At 39.5% G+C, this 24,678-nt stretch overlaps 1 long non-coding RNA gene across 1 annotated transcript in view; it reads right to left on the reverse strand.

Moving 5' to 3' along the window:
• Positions 1-489: 489 nt before the first annotated feature.
• Positions 490-24,678, reverse strand: part of LOC141575844 (uncharacterized) — a 33,159-nt gene continuing 8,970 nt past the window's right edge. The window contains exons 2-5 of the long non-coding RNA XR_012503775.1: positions 16,715-18,683; positions 16,504-16,599; positions 1,232-2,547; positions 490-706 (exon numbers count right to left, since the gene is read on the reverse strand). This is a non-coding gene — a long non-coding RNA (uncharacterized LOC141575844). The remainder of the gene's footprint in view (positions 707-1,231; positions 2,548-16,503; positions 16,600-16,714; positions 18,684-24,678) is intronic.

Raw genomic sequence — 24,678 nt, forward strand, 5'->3', positions numbered from 1 at the left:
TGTATTTAATTCAAAATAAAAGAAAACAAAACCCAAATCATCTCAGGCATAAAAAAAAAATCACAAAGTGTGTATGTATGTGCATTTACAGAATTTGGACCAGATGAGCCAGTTAAACGATGTATCTGAGAATTAGCTGGTTTTATTTATGATCCTGTAAAGAACTAAAATATTTCTTGGGAACTTGGATCAGATAATTTTAGTGGCTCGGTAAATATGTTACAGTACTATATTTTTTTCCCCATGAGTGAAACTTGCTCATAAACACAGTAAAACCGGACCTTACTCTCCTTAGGACCATACTCCAGTTGATCCGTTAGATAGTGGCTACTCCATAGTTTATATTTACATCCCAAACAGGTTGTTTGTTTGTATTTATACCAATATTTGTTTTACTACATGTATTTATTTTATGTTTGTTTTACCACTTACATTACTTTCCTGTTGCTGCTGCAGATAAAAATAATGAAGACAAACAGTGGCTTAAATAGAACAAATTTATTGTCTTAAAGTTCTTGAAGTCAGAAATCTCACTCAGCTAAAATCAAGGTGTCATGGACGTCATTTCTTCTGGAGGCTCCAGGGGAAAATCCACTTCTTGCTTTTCCGGTTTCTAGAAGCTCCCCGCATTCCTTGGCTTGTGGTCCCTTCCTCATCTTCAAAGGCAGCAAGGGAGACTTGAGTGCAGGAAATCACCCTGAGGGTCCTGTAAGCAGGACCTTTGTAATTATATTAGACACACCCAGGTAATTAAGAATAATCTTCCCATCTCACGTTCTTTAACTAAGTCTCATCTGCATAGTCACTCTTGCCACAAAAGCTAACATACTCACAGGGCCCATGGACTAGTAGACGGACAACTTGTGGGAACATTGTCCTGCCTCCCACCCCACTCAACTGTTTATGTTTTACAGAACTCATACAGAATGCATCAAAAACATTTTCCAGAAATTAGTTTACACATCTCCATGAGATGAGTATTGGATCACAAATAATCCTTCTCATTAGAATCAGAAAGACTACCTCACAAAGAAGTTACCTTATATACACAAAGTCATTTGATGGGTTAAAGAGGAGAAATACTACATCTTTTGTTCTTGATGGCCTTTATCTAACAAAGCAGCCCCACATCTTTGCAACTTCAACACCTGCCTAAATTTCCTGCCACAAATCCCATTTTGGAATTCGGTTGCAAAGAGGCCAGATCATTTATATTTCTCAGACAGCTTACCTCCTGGAAATCCCAACGCAAAAATGGACCCATCTTGCTTTTGTGAGAGCAGCATGCTCCAGGTGGGCTTAGATAATGCCAAAATCCTCTATTTTTTAGTTGCTTTTTTTCCTCTGTATTAAATGCTGCTGCAAACCCTTTAAAAATATTTGAATTCATTGTGTCTCTATTTATTGTGTTCACACCTTGAGGCGATTTAGCAGAGAGTGTAATTTTTAAATTCTGAAAAAAAAATGTATTAAATGGAAACGTATTTCAGGAAAGGAGCTCTAGAGGTCACATGTTTTGCCTACCACCTGCAGGCAGAATTCTCCCCAAGCCTCTCCTAGATAAGTTGTTTATTATCTTTCTGGTACACAGTAGCCAGCAAGAAAGAATCCCAGTAAATACGACAAACAGATTACTTTAGCAGAAAACAAAACACAAAGAGAAGAAATGTCACCTTAAAAATAAATGCGTAAATAACTGCATGGTCTTAACCACCCACAAACCATGCAGGGTTTAGGTTACTCATCAGAAAGGGCGGGGGGAGCAAAAGATGGGTGATCACGTGATCACTGAAGGTCACTAAAAGATCAGGGCTGTGCAATTTATATGGATCAGTATTTTATAGGTATTTACTTTATATTCTAGGAAGACTGAACACTGTTGAGAAAGAAGAAATGTACCTTCTCTTCTCTCGCATTGTAACATTGTCTGTAAGGTACCCTTACCAGTATGGAACAATCACAGAGAGCCTGCTCCTTCTCTGTTACTTAGATGTGATAAAATAAATGCTCAAATATCTAGGGTTACCAATTTTAAAGACACAAGTCGTTTTGGTGGTATGGATGACACCATATATTTGTTTGTTTGTACATTTATTCACTCAACAAACTTGCTTGTCATTCACTATCTACTAAGTAATGCGTAGACATTGGGAAAAATAACTAAGTGAAACTCTTTACTCTTTCACGGGGGTTTTTCAACTTTTTGCCCAGATTCGCAGTAAGAAATACATCTTACATTGAGACTTAAATACAAAACCCCATAAAACAGAAACAAAAATCCATGCAATCATACCCTAATATCACTTTCTAAATTTCATCTTGCCTTTTTTGTTTTCTCTTTTCTTCTCCTTTGTATCATTATTCTTCTCTCATTAAAAAAATACTCATCGCAGTTGCAAAATAGATTCACTACTGAATAATGGGAAGTGGCCTGCAGTGTGAGAAGTCCTGCTCCGGAGCCATCCTGCTTCAAGTGCGGTCAAAGGACGGTAACCAGCATGGCCATTTTTCAGCAGCTCGTTAGAACTGCAGGATTTAATCCTGTCCCTATATCCAGATATAAAGAATTAGAGTCTGCCTTTTAGAAAGATGCTTAATTAATCCCTGAAACAATTCATGCACATTTAAGGTTGAGAAACAATACTCCAGGACTCATTCTTAAGTGCAGAAGACTTTCGATCTCCTGGAAGAATTTCGAGAAAATATGTAAACCACCACACATCTTTTAATCAAAATGTAAAGTTCTGCATCATAAATTGTAAATAGTTGCAAAGGGTATAATTTTTGTATTTTAAATATTGTTACTTTAAATGAAAATGTTTCCATGTCTATCTGATGACATTTAATACAGTAATGATTTGATACCCATGGTCTTCCATTGATGAAAATATATAAACAAACCCTGCTTTAACAGTCAAAATTTATATTCTTTCTTTTAATTCCTAAAATCAGGTTTTCAATCATCTTCCCCAAAGAATTGTACTTGAAATTAATAGTTTTATATTGAAAAATATCTTATTTATCACTGTATCAAAATTCTTTGCTTTGAAAATATTTATACACACATCTAGTTGTCAAATCTTTCTTCTGGATCAAGTTACATTGCAATTACTCAAATAGAATTAATCTATCTCAAAATCCAGTAAGTAATTATCTGATACACAAAGTTCTTTTTTTTTTTAGGAGGGAGGTGATTTATCTCATGATAAAAGAGATAGGAACATATGAAGCATTGAGTAAAGGAAGGTTTGGCCAATAATAGCATTTTGAATTATGCCTTGCTTAGCTCAGGGTAATGTTCAGAAGTAAGATAGGGTGAAAGCTTCGTCTTTATTCTGTTAAGTGTGAGTGAGAAGAGAAATGGCTAAAGGGACTTTGATAGACAAAAAAAAAAAAAAAAAAAGAACCAGCATAACCATAAGTGAGTTCAGAGGAAAATCAATTTTAGGGAACGTTGCATGTGAAAGTTGAGAACGTGGAACTTGATTACCTAAATTCATTCCCAGGTACCCTTTAGAAAGTCTGCTTACCCCAGCTCTAAGGAGACTCTAGTTTGAGACCCACTGCACTAAACAGTGACTCGAATATCCCCAGATAACACTAGTGTATCTAACATAGATACAGGGAATTATAGTACACGTGTGCAGAGCCATGAAACACCTACTAAGTGGTACGCAGCACAGAGAGAGGAACTCCTGACCGCCAGTGGGGGAGGGAAGTAAAGCTACTGGAGAGAGCGAATTTAATTCCCAAAGATGGCAATGAAACAACACATTTGAAAGCACAGCATAAAAATGTGAAATTAATGACGAAAGATGAGGCGAGGGCCAGATTGTAAAAGGACTTCTAGACTGAACCCATATTGGGTGTTATTTGCAGAGCAATGATTCTCATATCTGGAATTTTTTAAGTGAGGGTTACATGACTAGGTCCTCTCCAGTGATTTGAACTTAGGAGGTTCCCAACCTCGGGCTAACAAGAGCCTAGGAGCTAAGGGATGTTTCTAAGACATATGAGAATAGGTATCAATGCTTTATTAATTTTTAAATTTTTTGTTTATTTTTTAAATTGAAGTATAGTCAGTTTACAATGTTGTGTCAATTTCTGGTGTACAGCCCAATTCTTCAGTCATACATGAACATACATACATTCATTTTCATATTCTTTTTCACTGTGAGCTACTACAAGATATTGAATATATTTCTCTGTGCTGTACAGTATAAACTTGTTTATCTATTTTTATATTTTATATTTTATATATACCACTCAATGTCTGCAAATATTCCCAGTTTATCCCTTCCCATCCCCCTTCTCCTTGGCAACCACAAATTTATATTTTATGTCTGTGGGTCTGTTTCTGTTTTATATATAAGTTCATTTGTCTTTTTTTTTTTTAAGATTCCACATATGAGTGATATCATAAGATATTTTTCTTTCTCTTTCTGGCTTACTTTACTTAGAATGACATTCTCCAGTGCCATCCATGTTGCTGCAGATGGCATTATTTTATTCTTTTTTATGGCTGAGTAGTAGTCCATTGTAGAAATATACTACAACTTCTTTATCCAGTCATCTGTCAGTGGACATTTAGGTTACTTCCATGTTCTGGCTATTGTAAATAGTGCTACTATGAACACTGGGGCACAGGCGTCTTTTTGAATTAGAGTTCCCTCTGGATATATGCCCAGGGATGGGATTGCTGGATCATATGGTATGTCTGTTTTTAGCTTTTTGAGGAATCTCTATACTGTTTTCCGTAACAGCTGCATCAAACTACGTTCCCACCAACAGTGGGAGTGTAGGAGGGTTCCCTTTTCTCCGCATCCTCACTAGCATTTATCATTTGTGGACTTTTTAATAATGGCCATCTTGACTGGTGTGAGGTGATAATTCATAGCAGTTTTGATTTGCATTTCTCTGATAATTAGTGATATTGAGCATTCTTTCATGTGCCTATTGGCCATTTGTATGTCTTCACTGGAGAATTGCTTGTTTAGATCTCCTGCCCATTTTTGGATTGGGTTGGTTTTTTTTTTTTTGTTATTAAGTTGTATGAGCTGTTTACATATTCTGGAAATTAAGCCTTTGTCACTTGCAACATTTGCAAATATTTTCTCCCACTCTCTCTGTAGGTTGTCTTTTTGTTTTGCTTATGGTTTCCTTTGCTGTGCAAAAGCTTATAAGTTTAATTAGGTACCATTTGTTTATTTTTGCTTTTATTTCTATTGCCTGGGTAGACTGCCCTAGGAGAACATTGCTAAGTTTTATGTCAGAAAATGTTTTGCCTATGTTTTCTTCTAGGAGGTTTATAGTGTATGGTCTTGTATTTAAGTCTTTAAAGCATTTTGAGTTTATTCTGGTGTGTGGTGTGAGGGAGTGCTCTAACTTCCTTGATTTGCATGCAGCTGTCCAGTTTTCCCAGCACCACTTGCTGAAGGGACTGTCTTTTCTCCATTGTATATTCTTGTCTCCTCTGTTGAAGATTAATTGACCATAGTCTGTGAGTTTATTTCTGGGCTGTCTGTTCTGTCCCATTGATCTATATGTCTGTTTTTGTGCCAATACCAGGCGGTTGTTTTAAACAAAACAAAACAAAACTGTTTTCCACATAAATGAACTGCAATTTTTCAAAATTATTGAAGATGCAGCTGTGGCACAAAATAATCTGGAAAGGTTCCACCATCCACGCTGATTTGTGTGTTTGGCAGGGAGTTGTGGGAGGCGGAGTCTGTCATATATGTTTTCAATCGACAGACACCATGAGGGCTTAGTCCAAATCGTTTCTCACTATAAAAAGCAAGATCACTTTTATGGTATGGGCCAAAAAAGGTCTGATTTTTCATTATGCAGGAAAATAGAGTAAGCTGGCATAGGTCTGAAGAAGGACATTCAACAACTTTCAAAGTTATGAAGAACACAAATGAAAGAAGACTGTGTTCCCTTCTGCATGGGATCTTACTTTAGGCAATCCCAATGTTTAAAAATCTGGGTTTATATAAAGGCTAAATTTAGAAACTAATTATTCACTTTTTAAAGGAGTCACAGTAGGACATAAGTCAATAGAAAACTCTCTGGCATATTTAAAATAGAATTCAATTTACATGCAACTTTTTGGAATTCCTCCTATTGTACCAAGCAAGGTCGACTTGTAAGCCAGTTTTGTCCACTCTTTAATTGCCACACAGTGAAACGATGGAGCACACCACTCTTGAGAAATCCAAAGTTGAATCTATGGATCTGAGCACCTACGATGTCCACAGTCCACAGGCCATCTTCCACTAAAGCAAGAATAGATACATTTTCAATGCACAAACCCAATGATAGGATCATGTAGCCACGCAGCCAGGCCCACAGCTGCTGGACAGCGATCAGCACTTGACTCAGACATAGAGTAGGTGTCTTTGAGGGACCTGACAGAAGAGGAGCTGAATTTGGGAAGATGAATTCTCAGTCCATCAGATAGTAAGTCCCGAATCATTTGAACGTGAGTGCTATAATGAGGTAGAAAGTTTCAGGTAGAAGCAAAATAAATAAACAAATAAATGATCACTGAGTTATCATCATGGTCAGTACATTAGGTCACTTTTAATTATAAGAGAAAGAAATCAGTGCAAATTGATTTAGGCAAGGAAGGGAATGATTTGTTCATGCAACTAAAGGTCTACAGGTAAATGAAACTCAGGAATAGTTGGGTCCAGGTGGTTAAAAAAGTGGAAAAAATATCATTGGGAATCTGCTTCTTTCCATCTCTTGATTTTGTTGTCTCATTTATTGACCTCAGTTTCCTACAAATGATGATGGAAAGTCTTCACGAAACATTTGTTGCCCTTAGCTTTAATCAGATTGATAAAACCATGAAAAGTCTTCTAGTATCCATGAGGATAAAGCTACTTCCTCAATGAAAGTTTTCCCATTGATGGTAATCCCAACCCATAAGACTGCTGAATACATTTCAAAAGGCACAAAACTGTATCCGCTATTTAAAAAAAAAAATTTCCCTAGCAGTGCTTAGAAGAGTCACTAATAAGTTTTATAAGAACTCAGATTGCATTCAGAAGTTATTTGGAATTCTTAAAAACCCTCCAACTCTTTGTTTTCTTGCTATTTGTTCTAGCCATAGTGCCATCACTGGCTCTGTGGCTTTGAGCAAACTGCCTGAACAGCTATGAATCTAAGTGTTTTCACTGAGACAATGAGTCTTAATCTCAGAGAGTGGTGAAAATTAAATTATTAAGTGGCATGTTTGTAAGTCTCCTAGCTTGGAGTCCGATATGCAGCTCTTTTAGGAACTGGACTCACAGGTCCTATGATGGGCATTCATGATGCTGTGGGGGAACAGGTACTTGCCTTGCGCAGGGAAGAACTCAAGAGCAAGGCATGGTAAAGCGAAGGCAAGTTTGTTTAGAGAGACACACACTTCATAGGCAGACGGGGGTCCGTCTCACTCCAAAGGGAAAAAAGCTGAGGAGGTACACACTCTGCAGGCAGAATGTGGCCCATCTCAGAAAGGTGAGAGGGAGAGAGACCATGAGGTATGGGGGTATTTAGTCCAAAGTAAAAGTAGATACACACTCTATAGGCAGAGTGTGGGCCATTTCAGAAGGCAAGAGAGAGAGTGACCGGGAGGTGCAGAGTTGTTAGGTTTTATGGGCTTGGTAATTTCATATGCTAATGAGTAGGAGATTATTCCAACTACTTTGCAGAAGGGGCAGGGATTTCCGTGAATCGGGCCCTCACCCACTTTGGGATCCTTTAGGGTCAGCCTAGGCATGGTCATGGCGCCTGTGGGTGTGCTGTGAGGCCCAAGGTCTACTGGAAGTCGAATCTTCTGCCATCTTGGCTCTAACCAGTTTGTCCTGTCCTCAATTGCTGTGTCATTCCTTCAGTGGTTGTGTCCTGCCCCTTCCCTCCTGTGTCAGTGGGACAAAATGCTGCTCTGTAGTTTATCGGAACCCAGATCTCCTCTCACAGCACACGTCCAGCAGGAAATAACCTTTGCATGCTGTTGGAAGACCAGGTACTAGTGTTAACCCTCCAGCTAGCCAAATTTAAGACCTTAGCTCATTTCCTTCATTCCTTTGGGTTTTAAGTTTACTCGTTCATAAAAAATAAGTTCTTGAACGAGAATTATTTCTAGAGCTTCTGAATATGTAATACTTTCTGTTTTTAACATATCTTCTCTCTCTATATATATGTATATAACTCTTCAAGAACTTTACTTCTCTACACCAGTTAATAGAGTTTTATCTTCAGGGACAGTAAACCTCAACTTAATTGGGGTAAACAATAAGGAATTTATTACTTCACATAATGAGAAGACTGAACAGAGAGTGATTTTAGAGCTGATTTATTCAGTGCCTCCATGATATTTTTATGGATCCAGACTCCTTCTGTCTTCCCACTCTGTCATCCTTGGTGAGTTGATAAGATCTTTACAGCAACTCTAGACAGCACATACTGTACATTGCTGCTTGGAGAAAAAGAGAGACTCTTTCTTCTTGAACATTTTTGTAAGAAAAAGGAAAGCATTTTCCAAAAGAATTGTAGCTAGGGTGACTGAATAATTTATCTTCCAAACACAGGCTATTTTGAGAGTGAAAACGGGACTGTGACCAGCTTGGACTAATCACATTTTGCCTTCTGCATGGGAGTGGGGCTGGGGTGTTCCCCCACCCCCGACACTTGGAGGGGAATATCTGTACAAAGGACAGAATGGTTGCTGGAAAGACATATAACAGTCAATATGCACTGTCCATGCATCTTTTCCAGCCTCATCGCTTGCTGTTCTTTGATTCACATTCAGAGGCAAGCAGCCTGTAGTTCCAAAACACATCGCGCTGTGGCTTGCCTTTGTTCTTACTTCCCCCTTGCCTGGAATTATTGTCATCCATCCATTACCTTCTGGCCCCTACGTGACTAATGATTCTCCGTTATTAAAGTAAAAGTACTTCCATCTCCCTCCCCACACCTCCACCCTCTGCTTCCTTTGGGTGGAATGCTTCTTCCCTGGGCTCCCACGGGACTTGATCTTATGCCTCTTTATTTTCCACTGTGTAGATTTGGCTTGAGTCTTGGTTTGTCTTTCTAAACCTAGGGCTGAATAAATGCGGGCAGAGACCGCTTCATCCATCTTTGTATCCTAAGTGCCTAGCACAGCCAAGCAGCTGGAGTAAGTTCATGGAACACAAATCAAATTAAGAAATGATTGAATAAGCCCTAATCTGGATCAGAGAGTTCAGATACTTTTTACCATGAAGGGCCTGAGATTAAGAAAATAGAAATTGGATTTCCAGAGTCCAAAATCCTAGTGCCCATCCTATCCAATCCAAATAAAGAAGTCCTCAGCTGAATAGTAATGTGAACTAATGGGGTTTAGGGGAAAAAGCAGGGCTGACTACTGACAGCATCTGGGGTTGAGAGAGATGTCCCTATTATTAGGGTATAATTAACAACTTTCCTCTCATAGACATTAATTTATTTGTCATTAAATTAATTAGAATTAAACAAGCCTTTAAATCATTGCTTGTTCCTGGAAGAAGAAAGGAATTTTTTAATGGAAAATCAAACAGTTTCCCACCACTTTCTTGCCCCTGTAAAGAGAGAGAGAGACTGCCTTCTGGAGAGAGTTCCTTTAGGGTTCCCTAAAACAAGCCTGGGTGCAGGAGCACATCTCACAGGAGTGATGCTTGGCTGTGCTTCTCTGAAGACAGTGAAGCAAGAAGAAATGCCAGTGGAATGGACTTTCAATTATCACGGAGCTGGAGCCCACGGAAATTTTGGGCTTGTTATTTTTAAACAAGTTTCCTCTTTGGTAAAATGAGGTAACAGAGTCTACCTCATAGGGTTACTGTGAAATAGTTAGCTAAATAATACAAGTGCCAAGAACTCATTAGGTTTTCAATAAACTCTACTTAACTTCCTCCCTCTCCCTTAAGCTGAGATTCAAATTTGACTTCAGATAAAATTCCGCAGAAAAAATTAATTGGGAATCTTACTCCCTGCAAACAGAAACAAAAACACAAAACACAACTTTACATACTAGATAATTACATCATAAATTCTTTATATATTTACTCAGAAAAATCTCTTTTCCTTGATTCTACAAATTCTGTGCCCTCTTCAGTTCATTCAATGCTCCTAACTCCAAATTCACCCATCACTTCTGCTCCTTTCCCTCAAACACTACCTGCACCCCCTCCGCTACCTAAGAAACTCTCCTTGATTAAAGCAAAAAGTGATATGGTTCTCTTTTTATCTTCCTCTCCATGCAGAGATCAACAAAGGAAAAAAAAAAAAACATTGAACATGCTCAAATTACAATATGCGTTGTGCATTTGGTTTTTAGTGCAAATTTTAATCTGCTCTTTCTCAAAATAATGCATGTCCATGACAGAAGCATTTTGCAACGTAAACTCTTAGAAAGTGAGACTATTTTTGAATTATAGCCTAGAGGGTCTTTTTAGAATTTTATGTGCTTGAAGACTGTATGGGAGGATCTCTTGAGATGCCCACAGCTCCAGAGCTCCGTGGATCTGTAAGTCAATGGCATTCCCTAGCTTCAAGGAAAGCACCTGTGTTCTCTTAATGAGAGTAGGGGCAAAAGGTTACACTCTTTACTGGTGAATCCACAATTCAGACCTACTAAGGCTTCAGCCCAGACACCCTCGTAGACTCTGATGACAGCTCAATTTTAGAGTGGAGATGCAAGTATTGGCCTAGACCCAGACTTCTTAAAAGACAATACTGGGGAAATGGACTGCCATAAAGGGTGCCTCAGACTGAGAGAGAGGTGACATAGAATAGCCTGTCTTCTCCTGAGTCTGATGGTTAACTAGACAGGTCAGTTTCACCACGTTGAGAACTAAACTGCTTGTGGTCGTAGATCTACCAAGATGTTCAACACTCATATTTAGCCTTGAAGCAAAAACACGAGTAAATAGAACATGTACTCTGGCCTGACAGATATTTAACTGAATAAAATCAACCTGTAACTGAGCGACTCTGAGTGATGTTGACAGCGGTGCTGAGTGCTTTTTCCTCTTGATCTAACAGAATAAAAGCTAAAAGCTGCATTTTTTTTCTTTAATTAATTCTACAGCATTATCAGGCTTTAGAAGACTGAACAGAATGCACAAATGAATTGCTATTTAATTAAGCTTTCCAAGAAACTTTTGAAGGCAGCAGATTAAATATGGACTTTTACTTTTTGCAATATTTTAAGGAACTGTTAATTGTTTTTCTCATGGTGGATAAACATTAAAAAATGTAAAATCAACACAATGTAAGCTGAGAAAAGGAAGCCAATAGAGCCTTTTGTTTTTCTTTTTTTTTTTTTTCTCTTTACTTATTGTTAATGTCAAGAGGCCAGCACTGGGCGATTTCTGTGGATACATCTCTGTATGTGCTTTGAAAGTACATATATGGACCTATGCCTTGCTGACGATGACAGTTATAACCATAAATGTTCTAAAATCTTAGAGAGAAAAAAATCACTTTTGTTAAAAGAGCTGGATTTAAATGTTCTTAGTCACTTACCTAGTTGTAACAAGTATATAAGTAAGTTTAGGCCTAAAAGTTTTGAGCATAAAATAAAATTGCTTGTCATTTAATAACCCAATTGAAGTGTTTTTGAATCTCCACTCCACTTAACTAGCAGTGACCTCGATCTTATAAATAGACCACCTCTCCAAACATAACCTAGAATCCCCAAAGATACTACGTGTATAATCGAATGTGTGCTTGTCATCACTCAGACATCACTGCCATCCAGGAATTCAGAAATCAGCCCCGCCCGTGGGCAGCTGCCGGTGAGGGGTTTGCAGGAGGAGCAGCTGTGCTGAAACCCCCCTAGTCCGAGGTATGCGTGATCCCGGTGGGACTGCTGGCCCTAATGCTTTCCTCTCTCTATCCTCTCATGCCACGAAGTTACCGCTCTTCTGGCCCTATTTACCTTCCATTTGTTTCTCAGGATAAAAACTACCAGTCAATGGAAGTTCTCTGAAAAAATGACCATGTCCCAGTTTTATGACTTTTTGATAACATGGACAGTGACTTTACTCAAGGCACAGCCACGGCAGGATCACAGACCCAGACGGCTTCCGCTGCCGCGTTCAGCCTGAACTCGGTCTAGAGTAGCAGTCTGCTCCATCTCCCCAGGCCAGCGAATGAGCCAAGACTCAGTCCAGACTCTCTTCTCTTAAGGTGCATCGCTATTTATGGGCTCTCATCTCTGTCTGTAACCACATCTCGTTTTGGATTTTTCAGACTTATTTTTATTTGTCAGACACGTTTTTATGGAGGGAGAGGGTGAGAGTGATGTTCCAACTCCTTCCCCTCAGAAGACTCGGAATTATTTAAATCAATGCATGCAGATATTTAGAAAGATCGAGTTCTACTTATTTCTAAGACTCAGATGCAAAGAGAAATGTTGGGAGAGAAACGTTCCAGTTTCCCCCTGTGAATTGCATATAACTTCCAGCCTCCTGCATCATTTAAATGATCACTTACAAGTCATTACCGTTGATTGTGTGACTAAGGTGTATGAAAAACACTGTTGACTGACAGAGGTTTGCAAAATGTGTGACAGTTCCTTCCTCAAAGAGGTTAATAGTTTAGTTCAGTAGTTTTCAAATGAGTTTCATGCTTAAGTGTTTTTTCCAAGCATTTGATTAAACTTTTGTTTTACTTTTCTATCCAAACTAAGGTTAAAACTATAGTAAAATAAACACATTCAAATGCATTCTATTCCAACTTTCTACATACCGATAGATATTAATTCAGTAGCTTGTTCTGCCAACTCAACTTGGTTTTGAGTAGACCTGGGAATAAAACTTTGAACTTTTTATAAATATGTAATTGATTAGGAATGATGTGTCTGGGCAATAATCTTTGTAATTAGGGCTTCAAATGTCTGCTAGGGTAAAATTGTGTAAGGAAGTACAGTGTGACACCTCTTTAAATGCCAGAGAAATCCAGCATCTCTAGATTCTTAAACTTAAGATACAATGTGTTAAATTTGGTTGAGACTTTCTTTTTTCTCAGTTTAAAGGAGAAAATTTTCTACTCTTCTCAGCAAAAAAGCCAACATATGCCGCCCTTCAGTTTTCTTTTTGTGTTTTTCAATTCGGCTCTGTGCTTGGCTTTGTTTTGTTTATTTTTAGGCATTCATTAAGTTCTTAATACAGGCAACAAAATGTGACAGCTTTTGCACTTTACCACATTAGTCATTAGAACTGCCCAGTGAAATAAGTTTATAGGGTGTTTCATTCCATAAATACAGATATTGAGGCTTGTAAATATCCCATATCTTGCCCAAAGTCATACATGGTAATCATACTTGCCTGTGATGGAGTGCTTGTTATATGAGAGATGATTTATAGGTATTACTTCTATTCCATAGAACTCAAAAGATTTGAGTTTGGGGAGGTAAATTTTTATAGAACTTCATGTTGCAAAGTGCACCAATTATAAGCATATAGGTCCATGAATTCCCTAAAAGTGAATATGTTTATATAGCCACTTTCTAGAAGAAAACATAAAATACACCAATACCCTAGAAATCTATCTTGCCATCTGTCTTTGTCACTACTCCCTGCACAAGGTTAACACTAACCTGATTTCTGTAACCATCAATTAATTGTACCTGGATGTGAAATTTTAAATCAGTGGATTTATTTATGCTCTCCCTTGCATTTGTGTCAATCATCTTTGTGACTTTATATAGCAGTTCCCTATCTTAATTGCTGTGTATTATTCTATGTTAAGAATATGTCATGAGTTATTTTTATTCATTCTAGTCTATATGCATGATGTTTCCAGTGGGGACTCTTTTCAACAGTATCATTATAAATAATTTTGCCTAGATTTTTAGTGAATATATGTATGCATTTCTCTTTGGGTGCATATTTGGGAGTAGAATTGATGAATCCTATCTGTATTCAGATTGCAAAATATTGTGTGAAATTTCCAACTTACATTTCTACCACCAGCGGTGTGCAATAATTCCTATAGCTAAATATATTTCCATAATTTAGTATCATCGACTTTTCCCTTTTTGTTTTAAATATTCTGGTGGGTAAGGTATCCTTCTAAAGCCTTGTGATGTTAAACACTTTTTATAATAGGCCATTTGTGTATCTCATTGGTGAGAGGTCTGTTCATACTTTCACCTAGTTTTTCTCTTAATGTAGTTTTCTGTCTTTTAAAAAATTATTTCTAAAGTTTTTGTATATTGCTTTTGTATTTATACATTGTAATTCCAGGTACCATTCTATGTAATTGCTCAGAACTAACAACGTTTTTATAGATGTTTTGATATTTTCTACACACATAATCATATTGTTTATGAATAATAGCAGGTTTTTCTTCCCTTCCGATGCTTGTATTCTCCCATTTTGTTTTTCAACCTTTTGCTGTGCCTGCGTGGACACTTTTTGATATTTATTCTGCTTGGTGCTCTCTGAGCTTCCTGCATCTATGGTTTGGTGTCTGCCATTAATTGTTGACAATTTTCAGCCAATATAACAGCACATATTTATTCTGATCCATTCTTTCTTTCTTCTACTTCTGGCGTCCCCATTACACATAAGTGACATCTTTTTAATTGTCCCATAATTCTTATATATTGCCTTTGTTTGTTTGCTTTTCATCTTTTTTTTTTTAATTTGGGAAATTTCTATTATCATATCTTTAAGCTCCCTGATTATTTCTTTGGCCTGTCTATGGATGAGTCTATCAAAGGCATTATTCATTTCTTTTACAATGTTTTTAATTTCCAGTATTTCATTTTGATATTTTACCTAAGAGTTTCCATAGCTGTTCTTACACGACTCATCTGTTATTGCATTTGTTCAATTTTCCATCAGATCCACTAACATATTAATGATAGTATTTTAAGTTCTCTATCTGTTCAATCCAACCTCTTGTTCTTCTGTGTCTCTGGTTCTGTTGTTTGCCTTTTCTCTTGAGATTATTTTTTCTTGTCATTTCCATGCCTTGTAATTTCTTGTAGCAGGTGGAACATGATCTATCAAGTAATAGGAAGTAATGTACTTAGAGTTTTTAAGTGTGAGGTTTCATATTAATTTGGCTAGGAATTGGACCGTGTTTAATGTTTCCTGGAGCTTTACATGCTAGAGGGCTTCAATTTCCTCCAGTTTCCTTTTAATTCTACCCTGCTGACTTTGGGATTCCCTAATAACTCCTTAAATAGAGTCTTTATCTCGCAGCTCTGAGTTGCAATCTTCTCATATTATTCTGGGGCCTTGTTTATGTGCTGGTAAGGCATTGGGGAGGGCAAGTGTTCTCTCCTATTATGATTAAATCTTGTTTTTTTAATTAGGTCTGGTTCCCTGCACTGTGACCTTCAGAAGCTTTTCTTGGACTTTTTTTTCTCTCCTTTTGTGAGGCTGGAAGGATAAAGGAGACAGGGCTTCTCTAACTGCGCTTTCCCCAGATCAGATGAGTCTCTGGGAATCGTTTGTCTTAGTCCTCTAAGAATGCTCTGGGCAGTGAGGATGGTGTAGCTCAAGTAGTAGAGTGCTTGCTTAGCATGTATGAGGTCCTGGGTTCAATCCCCAGAACCTCCATCAAAAAACTAAATAAATAAATAAAACCTAATTACCTCCTCCCTGCAAAAAAAAAAAAAAAAAAAAAAAAAAAAAGAATGCTCTGGGCATATTTCAGAATGGTTACTTTTTCTCTACCTTGCCTGAAACATGAGAGGTTTTTTCTTTGATCAAACTTAATTGTGTTTGGCTGTGAAATGCTGGTCCTTTGGCACAACGACACTTAAAGAGATGGTCAGAGCTACACGTGTAGTCACCCAGTGGAAAATGGGAAGGACGTTCAGCAACAGGAGTTAAAGTAAACCCCCAGGAGGGAGCTGATGGACACTGTAACATTTAATCAGATAATCAGTCCTGTGAAGTTCATCAGCACTGCTAAACTCTTCTTACAGATGAGAAAATTGATGCTCTGAGAGGAAAATTATAACTTAAATGCAATACTTTTCTAAGCAACATTCTGGAAAACTTGTAATCTTCTGTATCTACAAATTCTCTGTGATATAAAGGCTTTCAGGCACTATTTTCTAAGAAGAATTGTATCCTTTTATATAAAACATAACTCTTTAGGAAAAAATATTAAACAAAAATTGTACATAGCAGCTCTAAGTGTTGCTTTATGAGAGATTCTCTACCTGTGAATGTTTTTGTACTTGGGGATGCAAATTGATGGGAGTATCTTTGACTGAAATAACGGCTCTTCCAGGCCTCATACAATGTTTCGCATTTTGAAAATCTAATTAGGCCAATTAAATTATAAAAGCTCCATAGAGGTAGCTTCAATTCTCAGAACATGGCATCCACAACACTAAAGATGAGAAGCCATTCAGTCGGAAAACTTTGCTTGTCTATCCACAGTTCACGAAGACTTTTATTTTCTTTAGTTTCATTTTCTGACTTTTTAGAGAGAATTTTCAGCATGGACTGCTCTTCTACTCACCAAGGCACTGAGTTCTTTACTTTACTGTATAGAGTTGAAAGAAACACCGAGAGCGACTTCTGGACTGGTGAGGACCTTGGTGAAGTTGCTTTCCCTCTGAAACAATGACAATACACCCAGAACAACTAAAATCGATCATTTCAGAACTCTGGCAAATATCAAAAGCCACTGCAAGAACTGAAAAATCATCTATCCAAGATAAACTACTCACATTTGATGAAACAGTGGGATCTGTGAAGTTCTAACTTGGAACTCTTCCCGCTTCCTTCTCTTCCCAGCTCAGCGGCGTGGTAACCCAAATCCAGCAGCATTGTAGCCGATGGAGAAATGTGATTACTTTTTGAGCTCTATTAAAACCACAATCCCCCCTCCTCACCTTGGGACGCCCTTGGAAATCAGATAGTGTTGGCTATTTTATTAGACTTAGAGCACAGCTTGGGTGAGGTTTGGGGGACTTAATCCCAGGACATCAGTGAAACAGGCAAAATTTAAACCACCTCAGGTGGTTTCCCTTCAGTTAGGGCAAACAAGAATCAGCCTAGGAATTTAAAGGAAGTCCTAGAGAACTCGACAAACATAGGAGCATTTTAAAAGCTATAACAAATTCTTGGGGATCTAAACGTCTGCCCAAGGCTGTATGCATGCTCAGGAAAGTCCTGGGAAAAGAAAAAACAACAGTCACTCATGTCTAGCTTGAGGGTCTGTGCAAGAAAAAAATGAATGCTATGACTAAGTGAAAACAGACTTTTGCCTGAAGTTTGAACCTGCGCCTTTTTGCATAGATCCTCTTGGACAAAAGGCAGAGAAAATACAGATTTCCTTTTTGGGAAATCTTATGAACACTCATTATTTAGTCACAAAATTTTACTGAGCAAAGTATGACTCATAGGAAGCCAGCCTGAAAAATAAAAACAAGAAATAAAACTAGCGCAGAACTCAGTGGACAAACACTGAAGGGAATACACAAGCTACAGAATTAGTCCAAGACAGTGCTACATGAGCAGCGGGAAGAAATATGACAACCAAGAAAGCTAGCAACAATGAACTTTGAAGGTAGAGAGTTATGAATCCAGAGCTGTTTCAATATATTTTCTAAGATCTCGAGTTTTCAATAAAAAAACTATGAGACATTCAGACAAATGGGAAAATATGCTTCATATACATGGGAAAAATGCAGCCAACATAAAATGTACCCAAGGAAGGAGGCAGATTTTGTACTTAGACAAAACCTTTGGATTGACCATTATGAATGTTCAAATAATTGAAAGAAGAATTAAATAAAAGCATGTCAATGATGTGTCACAAATAGAAAACATCAACACAGAGGTAGAAATCATAATAAACAAGAAAATAGAAATTCTAGAGTTGAAAGTTACAAAGAAAATAAAAAATGAAAATTGTAATTGGAGGGGCACAACCGCAGACTTCAGGTAGCTGAATAAAGAATCAGCAAATGTGAAGACGGGTTAATAGAGACTATCCAGCTTAAGTAGCAGAAAGAAAATATAATGAAGAAAAAGGAGCAGAGGCTCAGAGCGCTGTTGATTATCAGCACGTGTACCAACACAGGTACAGGAGTAACTGAGCATCCACGTGCAAAAGAATGGATTGGTTCCCATCCATCATAACACACGTGAAACATAGCTCAACATGGATCATAAACCTCAATGTTTGAGCTGAAACTATAAAACTTCTTGAAGAAAATACATGAGTAAATCTTCATGGCCTTGGTTAAGTAATTGATTTTTACATATAACACCAAAAACACAAGAGAGAAAGGGAAAAAAATAGATAAATTGGACTATAAAGTCCTCTTGCCTCTCAACAATAAAGACACCCTAATTTTAAGAGTGAGCAAAGGATTTGAATCTTTACAATACTGAATCCTTAAGAGATTTATCCAGAGATACAAAAATAGCCAGTCAACACATTAATTAAAAGATCCTTAACATCGTTCATTAATAGGGAAATGCAAATCAAAATCCCTGTAAGATACCACTTTATATTCATTAAGACGGCAAAGATGAAAAAAGATAGACAATAACACATTTTGGAAAGGATACAGAACAATCTGAGCTCCCGTATGTTGCTTATGAATGTAAAATGCTTCAGCCTCTTTAGAGAACAGTTGGTCAGTTCCTTAATGTTCACCATAGGTTGCCAGGTAACCCAAGCAAATCCTGGATGTAGACCCAAGAGAAATGACAGTACAGGTTAACACAAAACACTGTAAATGAATGTTCATAGCCGCATCACTATCACAGCCACAGTGCGGAAACAACCTAAATGCTCATCAGCCAAAGAATGGGTTTTACAAATGTGGTGTATCCATGGAGCCAAATATTACTTGACAATTTAAAAGGATGAAGTACTGGCACATACTGAACATGGAAGAAACCGAAAACACTATGCTGAGTGAAATGCACAGGCACAGAAGATCACATGTTATGCGGTTCCATGTATGTGAAATATCCATTTAGAGACAGAAGGCCAGTTAGTGGGGACCCGGCACAGGGGCAGAGGGAGGGGAAGTGGGAATGAGAAGTGATGGCTAACGACTATGGTATTTCTTTCTAGAGTGATGAAAATATTAAAAAGCTGGCTGTGGTGATGGTCACACAACTCTCAGTACACCAAAAACCACCAAAGTCTACAATGTAAATGGATAAATTTTATGGTCCAAGAAATATATCCTAATAATTCTATTTAAAAAAAACAAAATAAAATAAAGCAATTTTTAAAGATATAGGGATTAGGGAAAGCTTGCTGGGCAGGCAACACTGGAGGCCACCAGATGCTACATAGGGGAGCTAACACCCTCAGAACCTTTAGAGAGATTACGTATCATGGTAACACGGGCCTGCCCCCTGCCACCCGGAGCCGGCTCTCCCTCCCCTTCAGCCCCCTCCTTGGCCTCTGCCCTCCCCGCAAGGCTTTTACTGGGACACCTCAGGGGGCCTGCTCTTTGCTGAAGTGACCCGCATGCTGACCTTGAGCACCCCTCTAACAGAATCTTCTCCATCAAAACTCACATTCCAGGAGTGTTTGGTCACATGGAACAATTAATCCATGCTTAAAAATGCAAACTGGAAAACCTTAACTCTCTTCCCAGGAGAATTCTCATTTATTTATAGAGAATTCCCCTCACCTAAACTACTGCATAATTGAGGGGCGTTTGGAGGAGCGTGTTTGGACGTGGAGCGTTACAGAGGTAGAGTTTGTTGAGCGTGCTTTCACCCTTTCAGCCTAATTACCTGTTACCCCTATTCTCTGAGACGTTGAGTGGGAAGGAGGAATGTGCCTTTGGGCTTCCCTCCTCTCTGCTCCCTGCCACTCAGGAACTCAGCGATACCCCCTGTAGGCACAGAAAGACACACAAACCAGGTGCCGTCTGACAGTGCCTCCCACGATGGGGGGATAAAGCCAGCGCATGGTGTTTGAGATGCTGTCTTCTGATACAACAAACATATCTGAAATCTACACGGCACATGGCTGAATTCGTTAGGCACCTAGAAATTTTCGGACAAAGTCATGCAATGGAGCTGAAAGCTGACTGGGCCCCTTCAGAGAGAGGTGTGCTGCCGCATCATGATCATATGTGCATCTCTGTCAGCTCACGCCTGCTTCCTGGAATATTCACCTTCTACTTCATTATTGCTTAAAGTCCAGAATAGCATTACCATCATCATTACTTCTGCTAAATATGCCATACATCTCTGCCTTAAAAGGCCCATCTTCAAATACACTTTATTTGATTTTAGAATAAGAGTCAAAACAGTCATAAGAATTAAAGGGCCAGCATGTTGACATAAGAATATAATAAAGAATTGCATGCCCTCTACAAGGTACCATCTTTCCCACACACTCCTTGGGAGGACAAGCAAACTGTTCCTCTGTGTGCCTAATCAAAATGTCCTTATTTTATATTTTTTCTAAACACCCTCTATCCTTTCCACAGCAGTTCCATGAAACTCAAGTTTAAAAACAATATGTATTAGAGTTGAAATCTTACCCCACAGTCTGTGGTCACACCTGCTGTGTGTTGTGCTTTGTCACGTTCACCAACTAGGTTTCAGTCTGGATGGGACAGAAACCATATTCTACACAGCTCAGGTCCTAAGCACCTACCCTCAGCAAAGCACCCTGAACACAGCCGGTGCCTGCTCAGACAATTGTTACCTGATGCTGAAAGTTCAGAAGATAATGATGCTCTGTGAGTCTCACTGGTGAACTTGGACAAGATGTCTATACACAGAGCTGCAGCTCTGTCTTCTTCCCAGTCAGCAGCCACTGTGCCTTCAGGCGCCCGCCCAGCCAGCCAGGGAAACAGCACTTCGATCTGAGTGTGGGATGTGAAGATCTCACTCTCAGATCAAGAAGCAACTGCCTGGCTCTGTCCACACATGTGGGATCTAGAGGTGCATTTCAAGAAAATCCCTCCATGTTATTTTTAATCAACGTCTTTATCTCACTTGGGATACGTAAATATCACTTGGCGTTGTGATTCAGTAAGGGCTAAGTTTACAAGCTCAGACAGAAATACATTCATTCTCCCCTGGGTATAAAGTCATGGAAAGAAAATTGCTACGATGGTAGATGGGTCTCTGCATCCCTTTCTTAGGTTGTTGTAACAAGACAGCATAAACTGGGTGGCTTGAACAGCAGAAGTGTGTTGTTTCACGGTTCCATAGGCTAGAAGCCTGAGATCAAGGTGTCGGCAGTGTTGTTCCTCCTGAGGCAGGGAGGGAGGGTCTCTTCATGCTTCTGTCTAAGCTTCCAGTGGTCTGCTAGCAATCGTTGGCATTCCTTTGCATCACCCTGATTTCTGCCTTCATCATTGCTTTGCAGTCTCCTTGTGTGCATGTCTGTGTCCTAATTTCCCCTTTTTTATAAAGAGACTGATCGTATTTGCTCAGGATCCATCCTAATGACATCGTTTGAACTTCGTCACACTCTGTAAAGGTCCTGTCTCCAAATAAGGTCACTTAGGAGGTCCTGGGGGTTAAGACTCTGACATGTATTTTTCTTGTGGATGTGGCACAATTCTGTCCATGACCATCTCAGCCTGGTATGTATCATGCACACGGTTAATTTAATATTAATAATATGCATATATGATTCTATTTCTCTCCACCATAGAAAAACAACTTTCTCATTACATTTTTAGCCCAGGTAGGTGAAATGCTGCTGCTTGAAGAGAGAGGCTCAGGAAGGGGACGATCATCAGAAAGGGAAAGGAAACGTCTGGCTGATGAAGGGAAGTTCTGTGCACTTGGATAGAGGACAGCTGGTGAGCACAGCTTATTCAGGTGAAGAGGCGCTGAAGAGGGTGACAGAGTGGGCAGTCTTTAATGCAGCTAAATAGAGCCTGGCAGTCAAAGCTGCAGTTTGAGTATCCAGTGTCCACTTAACTGGGTCACTATCTGGAGGGGCTATTGGCTATAACCCCAGGGAGCTCCTGAGCTTTTGTTTCTTGACCATAATGGCTGCCGTGTCCTGGGTGGTTAATATATCCCAGGTGGTGTGCTGGGCGCTACCTCGCAGCACTGTGCCCTGCGCTCCTTCACAGACTCACGAGAAAATGTGTACAGATGAGAAAATGCAGTCTGAGCCGTTAGCTATCTTCTCTAACACTAGCTTGTGATGGAACCAGAGTTTGGACCCTAGTTATTTGAGCTCAAAGTTTTGGTCTTTGACTCTGCCCTCACCCTTGGAACCAATGCCTTTCCTCCTCCCGGTTCACACTAGTCAGACTGGGTGGCAGGAGTGCACCAGACCACAGTCAGCATGCACTGCCCAGCGGGCAAGCACGGGGCACGAGGAGCATCTCGGGGGCTGAGACCTGAGCCTGCTGCTGAGCCGATTCCATTGTCTCTTTTCTGCAGAGCTGGGCAGCGCGTGCACGCACACACACACACACGCACACGCACGCACACACACACACGCACACACACACGCACACACACACACACACGCACACACACACACACACCACTGGAGTCCGTGTGAACTCTTACCCGGCAGGAAGGACTACCCATCTTTTCACCTGCTGTAGACTTCCTTGAGTTTCCTCTCCCAAATTCATATGTTGAAACCTAATTCCCAAGTGGTGGTATTTGGAGACCAGGGCTTTAGGAGGTGATTAGATCATGAGGGTGGAGCCCTCACAAATGGGATTAGAGCCCTCATAAAAGAGACCCCAGAGAGCTTCCTTGCCCCTTCCACCATGCGAGGGCACAGTGAGAAGACAGCCTTCCTTCTGTGAGACAGGAATCAGGCCCTCACTCAATACCCAACCTGCCAGAGCCTTGATCTTAGACTTCCCAGCCTCTGGAACTATGAGAAATGCGTGTTTGTTGTTTAAGCCACCTAGTCTACGGCATTCACTAAGACATCACCTCAACCCAATACACTCCAGTACTTAGATCCCATTCCTGCTCCAGCATTTCCCCAATGTGTAACTTTGTGTGACTTCACTTCCTCTCTTCCTTCAACTTCTAAATCTCTTATTTTCTTTTTTTTTTCCTTCCTCCTACAAAGTACAAGGCAGCCAGACTACATCTGACTTGGCTTTACTGCAGAAGAATCATTGATTATATAAGTGCAGTTTAGGGAATAAGATTTTTTAGTTAACGTCTGCTTTTCCTAGCTGGTTTGGTGATTAAATTCTCAACAGGTAACTTTGTCATCCCTCTCTGCAATAAAACTACTTTAGAGGAAGGAGAGCTGGGCTGGACTGCCTTGTTCCCAAAACTCAGACTCTTGAGGGAAATGACCCTCAGCACAACTGCTGCAGGCATTTCAAATGCCTGACTGTGCTGGGTTTGAATCCAAAAGTCCTAATCTCAAAGGTTTGGTATTAGACATTTTTGCCCTAAGACTACATCGTGTATCTGACTGACAAAATATAGCCAGTCTTCTTTTGTTTTTCCTTTTTCCTTTTCTGTAGTTTACTGAAATCTATCTTCAGAAAAGCGTTCCTACCACGAACGTACAGCTCAGTGGGTTTTTACAACCTGAACACCTGTGTATTTGTCACCCAGATCGAGAAACAAAACATCACCTGTGCCCGGGGAGCTCTCCCATTCTCTGTTCCAGATTTCGGTCTTCCCTCTCCACTCTAGGCTGGGAATCAGGCTTTAAGAAATACTGTGCCTGCATACCTTTATTTTCTTGGAGACAAACCACAGAAACAGCATACGAGGAGGCACAAGGAAAAGACATCCTACAGCCTCTCCTGCAGCTCGGCTCTGAGGACTGGCATCCCCGTGGATGGCAGAACATTTAGGGTAACTTCTGTGGCTCCTGCACTGATGGGCTAACAAGGACAGGGGTTCCTCGTGGGACTCCAGGGTGGAATCAGCCTATGGAGTTCTTCACTTCGGAGGCTCCTCGCTTTTATTTTCCTCCCAACTGGGATTAGAGAAGCGTTTGAGATGACAGCTATGGATGTGCAAGGTGAGTCTTGGCTGTCGAACCCTTAAATTGTGGGAAGTGCCTTGTTCTTTGCATCTTTCTTCAGGGCCATTCCAGCCATTTTCTCTGCTCTCTGGGCTCCTCTGTCTCAATACATGGCGTTTCCCTAATAGTTCAGATAATTTTCTCTCTGGATATTATTTCAGCCACAGACTTTAACATGTTTGATATTTGTAGATAGTGTCCTTCTCTGTTGGTCTCAGGCAGCTTGCAAAGGTGACCTTATTCCCTGTCTGTTGTATATAAGACATACGGGCAGTTATATTAACTGTATCTTTTGATTAATATACATAATTTTTACTTGATAGTTTTCACTCACAACAAGCTACAGGTGCAAACAATATTTTTCAAAACATTTCTTAATCTGAAGTGGAGTCCATATAAAACAATGTGGTTGTAAAATATTCAGTGCTTCTGATACAGTAGGTTCCCCAGATTCCCTGTCTGCCACACTAGGAAAAGCATGGTTATCAGGGATGGTGCAGCCTGCGTGGAGTTTGCCTACCCCGGCCTCACAGGAGAAACATGAGTGAATGACTTATTTTGTACTGTTAGCAAACTAGAGAAAAATGTTATCTTTAAATAAGTACTAGATTTCAAGTAGAAAAAAAAAGAAGTTTAAGACTAATTCAAGAACGAATTCATCCGAGTACTAGATAGATAAGCTTGACAAATCACCTAGCGCCTAAGAGTCTCAGT

Source organism: Camelus bactrianus, chromosome 33, assembly GCF_048773025.1.
Source record: "Camelus bactrianus isolate YW-2024 breed Bactrian camel chromosome 33, ASM4877302v1, whole genome shotgun sequence".
In the NCBI taxonomy this organism is placed as follows: Eukaryota; Metazoa; Chordata; class Mammalia; order Artiodactyla; family Camelidae; genus Camelus; species Camelus bactrianus.